This window comes from Mus caroli, chromosome X (assembly GCF_900094665.2).
Source record: "Mus caroli chromosome X, CAROLI_EIJ_v1.1, whole genome shotgun sequence".
Lineage (NCBI taxonomy): Eukaryota > Metazoa > Chordata > Mammalia > Rodentia > Muridae > Mus > Mus caroli.
The window spans coordinates 1,791,066-1,796,366 of NC_034589.1; the positions used below are offsets into that span (position 1 = coordinate 1,791,066).

General features: G+C 48.4%; 1 protein-coding gene across 1 annotated transcript in view; it reads left to right on the plus strand.

The window, feature by feature from the left end:
- The window catches only part of Syp (synaptophysin), a 14,453-nt gene extending 10,943 nt beyond the window's left edge, over positions 1 to 3,510 (plus strand). Inside the window, exon 7 of the mRNA XM_021153482.2 lies at positions 2,087 to 3,510. The gene's annotated coding sequence lies outside the window, so the exon portion shown is untranslated. The remainder of the gene's footprint in view (positions 1 to 2,086) is intronic.
- The last annotated feature ends 1,791 nt before the right edge of the window (positions 3,511 to 5,301 follow it).

Genomic DNA, 5,301 nt, shown 5'->3' on the forward strand with positions numbered 1-5,301 from the left:
CTTTTAAGCACAGCTCGAGGGGGGGGGGAATTAGAGACAGGCAGGTCTCTTGTTTTGCAAAGCAATTTCCAGGCTGCTCAGAGGCCCTGTGTGTGGGGGGGGGGGGGGGGGGAGGTGGGTTCCAGTCCTGTTGGTTCCTATTTTCATAATCTCTCCAGCCTTTTCCTTTTTTTTCACAATTATCGTCCTTAGAGTGCTTCCCAAGTGCCTGTCTTCTATCCTGTTTACAACCCCTTCTACCACCCACCCAGCAGCCTCAAGGATTCCACTGGCCTAGATTCAGAAGTCACTGTCCTTCCCTCACATGTCTGTTGTAGCATCTCACTTAAAGGCAAAAAAAACGATGTTAGTGTGCGCCCAGGCCCACCAATGCAGCACTGCCCTATCTTCCCCACAGACAGAATCTGACCTTCGCCTCCTAGCGTCGAACTGGCCTGGGCCAGGTCTAGGCGCACTGCAGGGCCTTTGCTTTTGCTTTCTACATACACACCTCTACCTAGCCATTGCTTTGGTCACTCACTCAATGAGGTTTTTTGCTGTCTGGCTGTCTGTCGGGGGAGTTGCTTTGTTTTACAAGTACTGAGACTTGAATTCTTGCACACTAAGCAAGTGCTCTAACACTGCCTCTTTTTACTTCTTTTTGTTTGTTTGTTTTGTTTTGTTTTGTTTTTTCGAGACAGGGTTTCTCTGTGTAGCCCTGGCTGTCCTGGAACTCACTCTGTAGACCAGGCTGGCCTTGAACCCAGAAATCCACCTGCCTCTGCCTCCCGAGTGCTGGGATTAAAGGCGTGCACCACCACTGCCCAGCCTCTTTCTACTTCTTATTTTGAGACAGAGTTTACTAAATTGCCCAGATCAATTTGGAACTCATCCTATAACCCAGGTGGGCTGTGAATTTGCCGTACTCTTGTCTCCATCTCCCATGTGGCTGGAATTCATAGGTTTGCACCACCACACCTGGCTTAGTTGTTGATAGTATTTTTGAGACAAGATCTCCTGTAGCCAAGGCTGGCCTGGAGCTCCTTAGGTCACTAAGGCTGATCTTGACTTCCTGACTGTGCCTCTACCTCCCTGTTTTGCTTTGGTTTGAGTTAGGGTCCGATTATGGAACCAAAGCTGGCCTTGAACTTGTTTTCCTCCTGCTTCTGCCTCCTAAATTTTGGCATGGGTATATACCACCAACTACATATCAGAGGTTGTCTGTCTAAAACACCCCCGCTTGTTATCTCTCGCATCATACCCTATGTTTTTCCTTCTCACAATTTGTAATTTACTAATTCATGGTTCATATATTACACTAGACTAGAGATCTAAGGCTCATTCGTGCTATTCATACATCACTTAGAGTACTTTTTGTTTTTATTATTCTTTTATTTAATCGTAAGTTCAAGTGTCCATGGAGTCCGAAAGAAAGGTCAGATCCCTTGGCGCTAAATGTACAGATTGTTGTAACCCACCCAGTGTGGGTTCTCTGAGTGAAATGTGGGTCCTCCAGAAGAGCAGCACACATTCTTAACTCCTGAGTCATCTCTACAGGCTCACTTAGGGATTTTTTTTTTTTTTTTTTTTTTTTTTTTGTGACAGGGTCTCTCTACATAGCACTGGCTGTTCTGGAACTCACTGTGTAGATCAGGCTGGCATCAAACTCACAGAGATCCAACTCCCTCTGCCTCCTGAGTGCTGGTATCAAATGTGTGCACCATCATGCATGGCCTATTATCGTCTTATATTTGATAATCTACTAGTATATCATGTTCATTGTGAAACCTGTCTCCTTTCCTGATATGATGTAAGCCTCACAAAGATAGGGATTTTTTTTTTCTCAATATGGATTTTCAAGAGTGACTAGAACGGTACTGGTTAATGGGCTTTTTTGGTTAAGAGAGGGGACCTTAACCGTTCCTTTGGTACCCTGTTTGAGCAAGGTTGGTAATATATTCCTAGTGAGAGCAGTTAGGATGGTGCTGACTCCAGACCTGTTGCAGAAGAAAAAGCCTAGCGGCCCAATCCCTACCTGAGGGTACTGCCCTCCTCTGGGAGCTCAGGCTCCGCCCTCACCTGGACCCGTTCTCTTTTCTCTCTACAGGTCAGTGAAGCCCACGAAGACCCCACGGGTGGGCAAGAGCTCAAGAGAAGGCCTGCCCCCCTTCCCATCCCCATATCCTAGGTCTCCACCCCTCAACCCAGGAGACCCTGTCTTTGCTGTTTATATATATATATATTATATATAAATATCTATTTATCTGTCTGAGCCCTACCTTCACACACTCCTCCATGCACTAGGGGACCAGTCTTGAATGGGCTCCTCCCTACCCCTGACCTTGCACTCCTCAGCCCCTATCGGTTCCCCAGCCATGTCCCGTGATGTAAGGGGGCTCTAGAAAGGGGACAGGAAGGGGACCAGACCTTGGCTGCATGGAGTGGGTCGATGTGACTTTTTCCCCCTTCCTTCTCTCCCTCTGCCCCTCCTAACTCTAGCCTTGGTTCCTCCAGCATCGCCTGAACTTCAGAAGCTCTCAAATGGAAATTCGACCCCAAGAGTAGAGGGGTGGAGGTGGCTTGGATGAAATGGGTGGAGAGGAGATGGCCTCTGTAGAGAGAGGACCAGTCAGCCAACAGTTGAATTCCAGACATACTAGATGTGGAGCCTAAAAGGGAAGTGGTGTCCTACACCATTCTGGAATGGGGCTAAAAGGGACTGGGGAGAGGGGGTACTAGGAGGGGTGTGACTTAAACACATGGTGGGTTCCGGAGTGGGCAGGTTTGGGTTGGATCCAGCATCTCTAGAAGGGGTGTGTCTTGAAACATTCAGGAGTTTGAGCTTGATTCCAAAGAGCTTGAGCAAGGCTAGAAGTGGGATTCGGGAATGATCTAAGCTTGAGATGAGGTTCTAGTCAGGATTCCAGACAGGCAGGTGAAGAGGACGAGGGATGTGTGGTGGTCTCAGAAGAGGAAGCCCATTCTGTAATGGGGCAGAAAAGAAAAAACGTTTCCAGTTGAGTGGAGTTTGAGCAGTGGGTGTAGGAGGCCATGGTTGGGAGCTGTGAGGTGAGTTTTGCTAAAAGGAGGAAGGAGTACTCCTGACCCCGCCCCCCACTCCCCTGAATGGAGGTAACCTGGGAAGAGCCAAGTATTGTGGTTTGGAGGGTGAGCGAAATGTCCCTTACTGACTCCCTCAAAAGAGGACTAGATAATCAGAAGACAGAATCTACAGGTCTGTGGGGCTGGCCTACCTTCTCCACCCTTTCTCTACCCTCTCCCTCCACACTCCCGTCTGTCCCGGAATACTTGGAGGCTGGGTCTGGAGCCCCAATCCTGTACCCTCTGCTGTGTCTGTGATGTTGGTAGTGCCTGTGATCGTGTGTTGCCATTTTGTCTGACTGTGGCCCCTCCCTTTTCCCTCCAGACCCCCTACTTTCCTGTGCCCTTCGGTATTGTTTGAAGACCCCCCTCCCCAAGGAAGAGCAAATATGAGAACCCCCCCCAATAAACTCCTCAACTATCTAGTCATCCCGGCTCTTTTTCTCAGTGCGCGTCCTTTTGGGGGGGGGGGGTGACATGCAGAAGGCACAGGAGGCTGGAGGAAAGGAGACTAGAGGAAGCTCAGATCCTGTAGCATCCTGCTGAAGCCTCGCCTACAAAGTACTCTTGAGTTTCATTCTGCCTTACAACTGTTTACTGTTCCATTGCTGGCTGTCAGTCCTCCTCTTCCTGGCCCACAAGGAAGTCTTCTCAAATCCTCAAGGCCTCCCCAACTAGGGAGACTCCACAAGACCTCACCTTACGCAAGCCTTTGTTTCTGAACCCTTCTGTGGTATCTTCCCTCCTTTCTCTTGCCTCAGCCTCAGCAAGAAAACCAGAGGCCTGCCAGGTGGGGAGAAGAGGTTGATTAACTGATGAAGAAGTGCTCCCCTCCCCCAGCTTCTCCCTGGACCAGAGTCAGGAAGTGGCAAGGTTGTGTGTTGTAATAGGGTTGAGGTGGGCAGAAGGAGGAGTTCCTGGGCGCCCAAGATGAAAGGCCTGTCTGACCATTGCTGCCTCATGCCTAATTAAAGACTCAAGTCAGGCGCCTGAGTTCTGAGTTGTAGCTGCAGATGCTTGACCCCCTTTCCTGGCTCCAAGGCCCAGAGATGCGGAGAGCAGGAGAGACCCAGCTATAGAAATGAGCTCAGGAAAGAAGATCTACCTGGAGACAGACAAATAGGGGAACAGGAAGGAAGGCTCTAAGACCTCATTCTTTGGGCAGAGGTGCAGTGGGGGAACCTCACCAGTGATTTCAGACTTTTCCATATAAACCAAGATCTAAATAACTTTAAAAGTCCCACAGTCTTTACATATTAAAAGTTCAATCCCTTTAAAATATCCAATATCTTTTAAAATCCAAAGTCTTTTTACAATTAAAAGACTCTTAACTGTGGGCTCCACTGAAAAACTTCCTTCAAGAGGGAAAATTTTCAGGGCACGGTCAAAAGCAAAATCACACTCCAACCATCCAATGTCTGGGATCCATTCACGATCTTCTGGGCTCCTCCAAGGGCTTGGGTCACTTCTCCAGCCATGCCCTTTGTAGCACACACCTTGTCTTCTAGGCTCCAGCTGCCTGTACTCCACTGCTGCTGCTGTTCTTGGTGGTCATCTCATGGTACTGGTATCTCCAAAACACTGCATGACCCTTTCAGTACTGGACCACCAATTGCAACTGAGGCTGCACCTTCACCAATGGCCTTACATGGCCTCTCACAGTGCTGAGCCTCAGCTGTTCTGCATGACCCCTTCATGCCTTCAAAACCAGTACCACCTGGGTGACTCTTACACATTACCAAGTCCAGCTGCAGCATGAGGTACAACTTTGGCTATCTCTGGAACACAGCCTCTTTGTGCTCTCAGAAAACACTTCCCAGAAGATTTCACCTCAGTGATGCTGGTCTCTTCTTAATCACCGCTAATTTCTTAGCTCCAGCTAACCAGCATCAATAGTCCCTTTAATGCAAAGTTTTCGATTTAGTAGTTCTGGTATCTTGTTAATCACAGCTGATTCTTCAGCCCCAGCTAACTAGAACCACAGAATCTTCACAATCAAAATATCAATGGCCCTGATAAGAGTCTTTAATCTTTCCTCTGAAATTTCACAAGCCAGGCCTCCATCTTCTGTTTTCAACATTATCTTCCAACCTCCTACACAACATCCCACAGAGCTTTTAACACCGAATGGATCTTCTAGCTCAAAGTTCCAAAGTCCTTCCACAGTCCTCCCCAAAACATGGTCAGGTTGTCACAGGAATACCCCACTATGCTGGTACC